Below are 12,725 nucleotides of genomic sequence, written 5' to 3'. Positions count from 1 at the left end.
CGATCTTTGTTAGTGTAAAATCACCCAATATTTCTCATAAATTTGTTCAGAGTTTTATCAACTCTATGATTCTGTAAAGCCGCTGGCGACAACAAACGCCTCTCTATCGCCATCGGAAAAATGGATGAATTTTTATATCGATCTCTCGACATTCTGCAACCAAATCCAAAATCCATGGCAAATCTGCAACCATCCAACAACCAAGATTGCGAATCGAGCTATGGCGCCGCTTCCAGTCCGACTTGCCGTTGACAGAACGACGAAATTGTAAATAAATAAATGTCCCACGTGGATCCCAGTCATAATTTTCAGAGATTTTATAAACCGACGGAACATTTGATGGACGATTCTTGTTGCCACGCATCACAAGATCCAGGAACGAGATGTGCGGCTCCCGCGTCGCCAAATGTCAACTGATCCATGGCTAAGATCTTGACACGCGTCACAAGTCCACGGACGAGCTATGGGGCTCACGTCGCCAAATGTCAACAGATCCACGGCTACGATCTGTGGCTGTCATGTCGCCAAGTGTCGCCAAATCCATGGCTCAGATCTGTGGTTGTCGTGCCGCCAAGTGCTCGCTGATACACAGCTCAGATCTGCGGCTGTGGAGCTGCCAAGTGTTGGCATATCCTCTACCCAGATGTGTGGCTGTGGTGCTGCCAAGTGTCAGCAATTCTAGGCCCGGATCTGTGGTTGTGGTGCTGCCAAGTTTCAGCAGATCGACGGACAAGATGTGGGCATGTTGCCAGGGATTGACAGATCCACGATTGAGATGTGGGGCTCTCGTGTCGCCAAGTGTTGCCAGATCATGGCCCATATATGTGGTTGTCGTGCTGCCAAATGTCACCTGATCCAGGGAACAGATCTGCCGTCGTGGCGCTGCCAAGCGTCACCATATCCTCGACCGCTGTAACCACTGTACAGGTATTTAAACTTAAAACCTTATTGGCTTATCCGCTCACAAGCTTATCAGTTTATATGCGTATCTGCCCATAAGTTTATACTCAGATGGGTTTATCGGCTAATAACTAGATAAGTTTATTGGTTTATAAGCATCAGAGCTTATAATATTATAAGTCTTGAAGGCTATCTTTCTATAAGCACCTGGCCATATCAGCGTATAAGTCCAAGAGATTATCAGCCTATAATAACTTATTAATTTATAAGTGATTCGGCTTATGAGTTTATAAGCAGATGTCCTTATAGTCTTATAACCTGATAAGCTTAAAGTTTATAAGCAGTAAGCTTATCAAATTATAAGACCTAGAGCTTATCAATTTATAAACACCTATGCTTATAATATTATAAGCCAAAAGCCTTACTAGTTTATAAGCTTATCATCTTATAATCAGATGAACTTATCCATTTATACGCATATTGGCTTATCAATATATAATCAGAGTAACGTCTCCGTTTATAAGCGGATAAGTTATCAATTTATAATCAGATGTACTTATCTGTTTGTAATCAGATCTACTTATCCGTTTATACGCTGATAACTTAGCATTTATAATCCGACATACTTATCCATTTATAAGTAGTAAACTTATAATTTTATAAGCCCCTGTTCTTATTAGTTAAAAAGCTATCAGGTAATAAGCAGAAAGGCTTATTAATTTTTAATCGGATATACTTATCAGTTTATAGCGTATTAAATTATAAGCCTATAAATCCATTGGCAAATATCCTCTTCTGTTATCGGCTTATCTGCTTAAGCACACAAAGCATGTCTGACTGAAGCGCTGCGGCGGGAGACAGCGACCGAAGCCCAAATATTTCACCCTTTGTCTACCCATTGCAGTCACCAAGATCTGCGGCTGTGGAGTTGCCACATGTCATCGAGATCAAGGGTTGTGGAAATGCCACGTGTCGGTGACATCTGCGGCTATGGCGCTATCAAGTGTCTCCGAGATCAAGGGCTGAGGAGCTGCCACGTGTTGAAGTGATCTACGGCTGTGGTGCTGCCAGGTTTCGCTGAGATCTGCCGCTGTGGTGCTACCAGGTGTCATTAGATCCACGGCAGAGATGTAGGGTTGTGTTGCTGCTAGGTGTCACAAGATCCATGGCCTAGATGTATGGCGCTGCCAGGTGTCACAAGATCCACGGTTGAGATCTACGGCTCTGGTGCTGCCAAGTGTGGCAAGATCTGGCCCTGTTATCCATGTAATCTGTCGTTCAAACAAAGAGCGGAGCATTATGGACTATTAGGTATTCTGCAGAAGCAACTATAGGGAGTATGGGCAGGTGACCAGGTAACAGTGAAGTAAGGAGCAAGCAAAGGATACCAGTGCGGAGGGACGCGAAGTCGGTAGATGGGATGAGTGTTTGTTTCGATTAAAAATGACCTCAATCACTCTCAGCAGTCTCAAGATCTTTATGGGAAGGGACCTTTCGCTCTCACAAGATGTTGTTGACCAAATTCTGGACGACTTGTGCCCAGAAATCGTACATTCTTGCCATCTACCTGTTATTTAACTCGCCAATTTATATACGCTTTGGACGGTCCAGTGCACTATGTGATTTATTTGCGCCTTTGTAGTGCTTTTTCTGCGGCAAGACTAACAGGTTTTCCAATCGGAGTAACAATAGAAATTGATAAGTAAACCATTAGTGCTTCTTTGTATTGTTTGTGTGGTGATTGCTTTTTCAGTGAGGTATTTGTTGAAATTGGTTGAAAAAGACAAATAGACTCCCTTTGTTTGAGGCAGAGTAGATGGCGATTTCATAATTGGGATTTCAAAAGGATCATTGAATGCGAAATCGCCAATTATCTGGTATTAGTTACAGGTAATGGTAAACTCAATTCATTTCTGGACACCGGCAATTGTGGTCCAACGTTGAAGACGTAAACATCAGATGTTAAATTGTGATGGTATCTGTGTTTATTATGGCTCTGTGTTTAGTTAGATAATTGAAAATCTTTGTTTCAGCCAATTTAATGTGTTTAATATACTAAATACATGAGTTGGATCTATGTCCTGTGTAAGATCTGGGCCCCTTTTTTGGGAATGGATGGAAAACAATTGCGGAAGTGTAGCATATAATCCAGTTGGGATTCATGCCAATGAAATCGTCATTGTAATGTGAATCGTATTCTTAATTTTTAAATTAGTTTGATTTCAAAAAGGAATTGCGCTTCAAAATATGTGTAGTTTTCCCTTCATAAACTTGATGTCCATTGCCCAGATTTTTAGTCAACGGAAATTCAAATTCATTGAAGATAGGTTGAAACATATCCAGGGAAAGTCATGAAAAGAGGAGAGATACCGAGTGGATTTTATTTTATTTTAGATTATTTGATTTACCATTATAAATTTGCTTTATATAAATGAGTGAAACCATTCATTCTGATGTTTATGAATTGTGGAAAGAATCAAGCATGAGTTGGAACGTGAATGCACCAGATTGGCGATGCAAGGAAAGTGTAAGTGATACCAAGCTGAAAATGGTGCCATCAAAATATTATTTTTTAAATTATTAAGTATATGTAATATAAAAAATTTACAATGTGTAAATATTATTTGGCAGGAATTAGAAGAGTTTATGGTTTTAAACTTGATATGTATGTTTCGATTCAGGAATGGTTCATTGATTGCAGCAAGAAACAGATCCTATGGCGTAGAATATGCATCATAACCATATGGTTTATCTGGAAATGGTGTAACTCCTGTATCTTTAACCAATCTAATTTTTCTCCAGCTAAAGCTTTTGATTTAATCTCTGCTTATTTAGATTCGCTCACTCAGAAGAAAGATAAGATCTTAAACATATCCCTAGCCAGGTCTTCTATTGCTCATCTTCATCAGCCGACAGCGTTTTTTGACGGGGCAGCTCAAAAGGGCCAATGTGGATGTGGATTCCACATAAAGATATCTGTCACATTTCTCTTCATTCTGGCACGGTGGACAGGGTTCCAATAATCTGGCTGAAGTCATAGCCCTCTCAGGTCTTCTAAAATTTTGTATTTTCCTAGACATTCAGCAGGTGGCTGTCTTTGGCAATTCCAAGCTATGGGTAGATTCAGTAAACAGGGAAAACTCCATTTTGGCACAACATCTGACTGGATGGAGAGATAGGATACACTTCTACTGGACCCGCATGGAGAATTGCTCTATTCAGCACATCAATAGGGACAAAAACTCAACCGCTGATGCTCTTTCAAAAATGGGTCTTTCTTCCTCTTCTGAATTCTGGCATCTTGAGATAGTATCTGATGATACCACTTATCAGATCAATGATTTTGCCTTACCAGACTTTTAAATGCTTCATCTTGCTAGACAACCTCAAATATTCAGAGTTTTTGATTTTCAGACCTATCGGTTTTTGTTATCATAGACAATATGTAATATCTCTATAGATCATAGGTTTTTATTTGCTCAAGTCTTTTTGGGATTTCAGCTCTGATCTGTGGATGTATCTTTCAGTACTTTATATTCCTCATATAATACATATAGCTTTTTTTTTCTCTGAAAAAAATTATTTGATATTTATGGTATATGATTAAGAAAGTATATTTGTAAGAAAAATAGATAGAAAATTCTTCTACAATTTCATATTTTTATTTTTATTATTAAGCAGATCAAGATTTTTCTTATATGGCTTTAAGATGTTATGGGCAATCATGCACTGTAATGAGAGCTTTGATTGTGTTGGTAGCAAGGTGAATGCAAAGTATTTTCATGGTTCATTTATGTTCCTTGAAAGGCCATCACTGCTTGATGGTCACATTGATGTTAAGATGGAATATCATGATGAGAAGTGAGTTTTCCAAACTTATAACCAATACTAATAGCTCACAAGAAATTATGCTAGTGGAGTGGCTGAACAATTCAACTCATTAATAATCAATTTCAAACCTCAATTTGGTAACTAGTAATGGATGGCAACGAGCCTAGTACAACCAACTCAGTGTTAAACAATTTCAAACCTCAATTTGGGATGAACAATTCAACTCATTATTAATCAATTTCAAACCTCAATTTGGTAACTAGTAGTGGATGGCAACAATCCTAGTACAACCAACTCACTCTTAAACAATTTCAAACCTCAATTTGGGAACTAGTCGTAGATGGCGACAATCCTACTACTTGAGCTTTTTAATTTGTTGGATTTGTTTGTTGTAGCCTATGTTTTAAGATGATTGGTCTATCGGTGATTTAGTTTCTCTGGTTAAAATAGTCAAGGTTCAAATTAAATTAAACTAAATTAAAATTAAAGTGCCAACATAATTCATCTCTAAATATCTTAATTTTATGTATTTTATTATAGTGATTTGGATTTATTTTTTTAATTGGAATGAGAATTTCACTAAATTAAAATTAAAGTGCCAACATAATTCATCTCTAAATATCTTAATTTTATGTATTTTATTATAGTGATTTGGATTTATTTTTTTAATTGGAATGAGAATTTCAGGGGAATCCATAACTTTGAAATATCAGTTGCCACTATTACACCCAGATACAACTATTCCATAAATGGTTTTTGGAGAGTTCACCAACCCACTAGAGCAGATTTGACTATAGTGATTGTGAAAGTCGTGAAGTCATGTTAGAAATTACAAGGTCACATTGCAAAAGCCAAAAATGAAATATCCCTCATCAATGTTTTACTTCACCTTTATTACCTAAACCCAATTACCGTCTCCCTTTCAAAAAAAACATTAATATGTAAAATTATTTTTTTACTTAATAGAAAGAAAAATCACAATGATGTCTTAGTATGTGAAATTCCTTTGTAATTCTTTTTTTACTTAATAAAAGGCAAAATCACAATGATCTCTTAGTATGTGAAATTCCTTTTTAATTCTTTTTTTACTTAATAAAAGGCAAAATCACAATGATCTCTTAGTACTTTTGCTAACATTTTGATCTTTGCAATACATATAATTAATTTTTTTAACTTACTAAATAGAGAAATCTTGTAACATAATGAGATGTTTATACTTTGGTCAAGATCTTGATATTTGCAATAAATATAGTTGAAACAATATCTAATTGATTATAAATCTGATGAATTAATGTAAATGAAACTTTATTTATATTTCATTTTATATGTTAATTAATTCATAGTGATTAAAAAAAGAGAGTTCATTTATATATCTTGAATTAATGTAAATGAAAGTTTATTTATATTTCATTCCATATGTTAATTAATTCATAGTGATTAAGAAAAGAGGTTTTTTTATATTCCATAAGTTAATTAATTCATAATGGAAAGTTAGCTTATATTTCTTTTTATATTCCATATGTTAATTAATTCTTAGTGATTAAAACACAAAAAGTTCATTTATATTTTTTTATATTTCGTTTGTTAATTAATTAATTTATAGTGATTTACAAAGAAAAAAAATGGAAAATTTATTAAAATTGATAGAGATTTTGGAAAAAAAATAATTTATGATTTATAAAAATAAGACTTCTATAATCTATTCATAAGTTTATTAAAATGCAACATATTTTTAAGAACAACACACTACCTTAATTTATTTTATGTATTCGAAAGTTTTTCTATCTACCACTACCATTAAGAGAGGGTAAAATTAATGTATTCGAAAGTTTCTCTATCTACCACTACCATTAAGAGACTAAAATATCAAGATAAAAGATACCATTAAGAGAAGGTAAAATATTAAGAAACTAAACAACTACATGCATATTGCTTTTTAAAATTATCTTTAAAATATATTTGTCTTATTTTTGAATGAACTAAGCATGCGTATTGCTTTCTAGGATTATTTTAATAAAATTATCTTTTATATTTCCATAAATGGAGTATTCTTATCTTATATTTTAATAAAAGAAGCATATAAACTTATTTTGTTAGTAATCCACTAAATCCATCCTAACTAGAAATCACCAAGCACCAAGAGAGATCAAATATCTTTAAAACCACCCAATGACCATAACCATAGATGCTCAAATTGAAAAAGAATAAAATCTCATTAAAAAAATGAAATAATACTGATGAGGTGTATAAACCAATGCTACTAGACTGGATAAATCTTCTGCAAAGTACTTTGACATGTAATCTTCAAAGAATACACAGATTATTTACACGGATATTTACAAACAAAAACCATTTTCAAATAAAAAATCAACAATAATGTGTATGCATATATAGATATAGATGTAAAAATTTCCATTAACAGCCCAAGATCATCAATACCAAATATTTCACATTCAGAACTTAATATGTTGTTTAAGATGACATACCTTGACTAACAGCGAAAGATGTAATGGCTGCCATCTTCTGTCTTCTGTCTTCTTCTCAGAATTCGGTTTCTCTCCTCTTGCCCTCACTTCCTTATGTGTTTCTTGATGGAGAAGAATACAACTCTTGTGGGGAGAGAGAGGACCCAATCCTTTATATATATCATTTAACTCTTAATCTGGTACGTCCATCATATACCAATTCAACGCTTTAATGCTTTAATGCATGCTTTAATGCTTTTAACGCTTTAATGCTTCAATTATAGAATGATTTATTTATGACTTAATTAATCGGGTCACATTAAGATTTAGAAACTGCAGATTTCTAACATTCTCCCACTTGACCCGACTATTCATAATATTAAGCGTTGAACATCATACTATGATAAATTGCTGAGAGTTATGGCGGTTGTGCACTATTAATTCAATGCATTCCCTTCCATATACTACAATACCAGCAATCCATCAATTCATATTCATAATTTATATAAAACAGCATAATGGTCCACATAATGTCTTATATCATAATGATTAAACATAATATCTTTATAAGACTCTTTCTTGTTTAAAATTACATAAAGTACGTACTACTACATTAAAACAAGAGACACATAATTGTATATCAGAAACACATAAAAGAGCTCAGAATGTCACACATCAATTATCATTAATACAACCAAGACCCATTCTTTGAACATGTTCCTTAAATTGTTTTGGTTGTAACCCTTTCGTCAAAGGGTCTGCCATCATAAGTTCTGTCCTGATGTGCATGATTGACACTCTTTGTTCCTGAACCTCATCTTTCACAACAAGATACTTCAGATCTATGTGTTTGGCACCTTTAGAGTACTTGTCGTTCTTTGAGAAAAATACTGCTGCAGAGTTATCACAATAAATTTTCAGCGGCTTGCTAATGGTGTCGACAACCGCAAGTCCTGAAATAAAGTTCTGCAACCATAATGCATGAATTCTGGATCCTTATTGATTCCAATATCATAATCTGATTCTTGCATATAAACCACATAATCATCAGAAATAGCTGACCTACGATTTCTCTGAGGTCTTCTTAATGCTACTTGTTGTGGTTCATGCATATCAGTATTATGTAAGTCATTTCCTTCAGGAAGTACTTCTTCATTTATATGTTGTTCATTATCATCATGCTGTTCTACAACAGCTGGAACAACATTTGGAGTAATAGTAGATGGCGGAACTATTCTAGGCAATGTAACATTTACCCTTGTTTCCTTTATTTCTACTATTTCTTTTCTAGTACTCCCACTGACTTCACCATTCTCAATGAATCTTGCATTACCAGTTTCTATTATTTCAAGAAGCTAGCATACAATCCACACATAATTCTAGATCACTAACATTATTTGCTACATTCAACAAGGAATTCGCATAAGTGTCATTCAGTTTCAATTTATATAAACCATCAATTAGAATACCAGAATCAACGTTATTAGTATTCTTATATAAATCAAAACAACCAGATCCAAACATACATCTAAAACCAGAAATATCCAATTTACTTGCGGAAATAAGGTTTCTAGATAATGAAGGTACATAAAGGGTACTGTATAAGTCTAATACATATCCACTTTCTATAAGTCTAATACATATCCACTTTCTAGAATTAGACAATAAGTCCCAATGCCTTCAATTGAAGATTTCATTCTGTTTCCCATTTGGATTTATGGTTCGGATCATACGAAATCCCTCTCTTTTCGAACCAAGCTTTCCTTTTCGGACAGTCACTTTGATAATGTCTTTTCTTTTTACAGAAATGACATTGAATATCCTTTAGTTCCTTCTTTTCCTTATCCTGCCCATTCTTAGCAGGTGCCTTTTTCTTCTTGAAATGACTTGATTTTCCTTTCTTTTCTTTACCAGCTTTATTACTCGCAAAACTTACTGAGTGATTTACTTGATTTTTCAACCGTCCTTCTTCCTGAACAAGTCTACTGGCCAATTCATTAACATTCCATTTATCCTTTATAGTGTTATAGTTAATCTGAAAAGGTCCATATTCAGAAGGTAGCGAGTTCAGGATAAACTGGACAAGAAAAGAATCCTCTATTGTAAGTCCCAGGGATTTTAACCTTGCTGCAAGATTAGTCATCTCTATAATGTGCTCTTGCATAGTTTGCGACCCATCAAACTTCATGGTCGTGAGTTCTGCCATAAGAGTGCCAGCGAGTGACTTATCAGCTGAACGAAAACACTCTTCCACAGACTGCATATATTCCTTAGCACTTTCTGTTTGTGGAATTGTTGACTTGATGTTGTTAGCAACAGTCATCTTAATAAACATAAGGCTCAATCTGTTACTGCGTTCCCATGCTTTATGGTTTGATTTTTCTGCCTCAGTACTATCTTTTGTAAGAGCAGCAGGTTTATCCTCAAGGAGTGCCAAGTCAAGATCCTGAGCACCTAAATGGAAATTGACTTGTTCACTCCATTCAGAAAAATTAACACCAGTGAACAATGTAACAGATGAAGCATGTGTATTCATGGAAACTCCTGCAAAATGAAATAACTATTAGCTCATAACTAACACGATTCAGATGTAGGCATAATAGTATAATATAGCACTCCTTTGGGTAGATACTATCTTATACTTAACATAATTAAATACCAAACATAAGTAGGTAATAAATATATTCAATTAAATAGAACTGACATCTTTGGATGATCAATATTTATTTAATCAAAATATCTATTAAACCTCATCATGTCAACTAGTTATAGAACAAGACTTTCCTTTGGGTAAGTTCTCAGGTTCTATCATTAGTGACGCCAGTTTTTAATTGGTATTATTATAACTGGCAATTTCTATCAATAATCATTATGTCACTTATGCACTAAATGATTATTCTGATTTTGACCACTTTGGTGATTAACAAAATCATAAATCTCATGTGCATAAAGCAAAACAACATTCTGATTTTGACCACTTTGGTGATTAACAAAATCATAAATCTCATGTGCATAAATAATTTATAACACATACCTTATGCAAAACAATCGGTCATAGAGCAATTACTTTTATGCCCAAATTTCAAACGATTATTTTGTACCAGTAAACTTTAATCGTGCAAAGCCAAAACAGTAAATGATGCACGAAACTTAACCCAATTGAAACCCCTTTATTTCATACTTCAAATATTCAGATCATGCATTTCTAAAAACTTACGCTTACCATTAATTCTTTTTGGCATTGAAACCACACATGCACAGACAATTAAAGAATGCACACTTTCAAATATTTGTCCTTGCTACGCGTCACATTATTTTTCCCTTCATTAATTTGTAAACACTGCAAAACTATAATGCAAGCATACACTTTCGTGTAAAGTCAACGTTTCATCATCAAAACTCTTCAAATATTTAATCCTTCATGATCAAAATAAATGTGTCAATAATTTCAATCTGGATTGAAGGGAAGACGCCTATATGAATAGTAACAAGGAATTCAAACCAGATATCCCTGTCCTAAACATCTCTGTCCTAATCATCCTTTTAAACATGTATTAGGGATCGCAAACCCCTATCCGCCAAATTGTTTACTTAGATCGTGTACCGAACTCAAATGGTATTGTTATTGAAATAACTTGAAAACAGCATGGATTCTGCTGTGGCATTAAGCATCACGAATTGAAGGAATGGTTGGGAATCGCAAATTCACAGAGTGGAATTCTGAATGGGATTGAGTAGAAACGCAGGCATGGTTTACGAAAAGAGAAATGATACAGAAATTCCTTCGGGATTTTCATCGCTGGATTTCAATTACTACATTCAAGAGAGCACTGCGAGAAGGCGTCTGCCTTCAGACTTTCATCATCAAAACCGGACTTGAATGTGACGTCTTTTGTCAAACACATTGCCTGCGTCGTCTATGCTTCCGCATTTGACATATACATTAAGAAGGCAAGAGCAGTTGGGCAAAAAGAACCGTAAAACTGTTTTCATCGTTCCTTATAACGATTGAGCACAACGGATGCAAAGGTGAGAACAGAATGAACAACCTCACACATGTATTGATTACATATATCAAATATTATAGAGGACCGATACCTGACATACGCCCACCTATAGCGCATATCACTCTTTGTATATACATGCCTTTGTATGGACCCGTCTTTCATACTTAACGGGCTCAACTTATGGGCCTTGGACACATGATCCACGTAAACCTGACGGGCCTCAGCCCTTGAGCCTATTAGGACTCTCATTCAATGAGCCCACAATGCCTTGACGGTGTGTAGCTCATAAGCTCTACATACCTCTATAATGAAAACAAACGCGCAACCTTACACATACACACTGAATTAACACGTTAATGGCAGCGTACGTATCATTACAATAAAGATAAAAGACATGTTAAAATTTTGTTCTGAGAGAAATTATTTGCCAAAAAATTTTGCAATGTGCCATAAAACATAAAAGGCACAGGAAACCACTGAAAACCAGAGATGCAAAAAAAACAGGGCATATACAAAATATTCAATATCATCATGTAACAGCCGGAGCCCAATCAGTTCATGGCATCCAAAGGACAACGTATAGCTCATGGTATTGGAAGGACCAAAATGACACATTTAATAGGAAATTACACATGACAGCAAATCAAACCCTTGACTTCAATACCACAAACGCAGCATACTTTTTTCCCACAAAACTGTTCATAAATGGATGCAAATTGCAAATCAAAAAATTCATGGCTTCAAACCCAAATATAAGTGAGACATCTAAACCCGTCAGCGGATTTCTCAAACACCCTAGCAAATAACAAGGACCCGACGGTGCATAGTCAAAGGACTCATGAGAATGCGTGATCATTTCATGAAAACCCCACAGTTTCCCGAAGGCTCAATCACATGAGTAAAGCACAGAACAGATCAATTGCAATTATAGGAAATATCCAGTTATTGATTGGCTCTGATACCACATGTAAAAATTTCCATTAACAGCCCAAGATCATCAATACCAAATATTTCACATTCAGAACTTAATATGTTGTTTAAGATGACATACCTTGACTAACAGCGGAAGATGTAATGGCTGCCATCTTCTGTCTTCTGTCTTCTGTCTTCTTCTCAGAATTCGGTTTCTCTCCTCTTGCCCTCACTTCCTTATGTGTTTCTTGATGGAGAAGAATACAACTCTTGTGGGGAGAGAGAGGACCCAATCCTTTATATATATCATTTAACTCTTAATCTGGTACGTCCATCATATACCAATTCAACGCTTTAATGCTTTAATGCATGCTTTAATGCTTTAATGCTTTTAACGCTTTAATGCTTCAATTATAGAATGATTTATTTATGACTTAATTAATCGGGTCACATTAAGATTTAGAAACTGCAGATTTCTAACAATAGAATCACAGAAATAATATGTCATGCACAGAGATACACGAACCAAAAGAGTATGAGTGATAGATATTTAATTTTTTTGAATGATAGATATTTAACAATCCTCTTCAAGGGTGGGGATTGCACTGAG

General features: G+C 34.9%; 1 pseudogene; it reads right to left on the bottom strand.

Moving 5' to 3' along the window:
• Positions 1–12,725, bottom strand: part of LOC149208360 (ABC transporter B family member 11-like) — a 153,080-nt pseudogene that overhangs the window by 123,062 nt on the left and 17,293 nt on the right.

The sequence above is a fragment of the Pinus tabuliformis genome, chromosome 1_2 (genome assembly GCF_031772625.1).
Source record: "Pinus tabuliformis cultivar Carrire ecotype Pingquan chromosome 1_2, CPIR1, whole genome shotgun sequence".
In the NCBI taxonomy this organism is placed as follows: Eukaryota; Viridiplantae; Streptophyta; class Pinopsida; order Pinales; family Pinaceae; genus Pinus; species Pinus tabuliformis.
The sequence above is the reverse complement of the archived record's forward strand: the minus strand, read 5'-3'. Positions and strand labels throughout refer to the sequence as shown.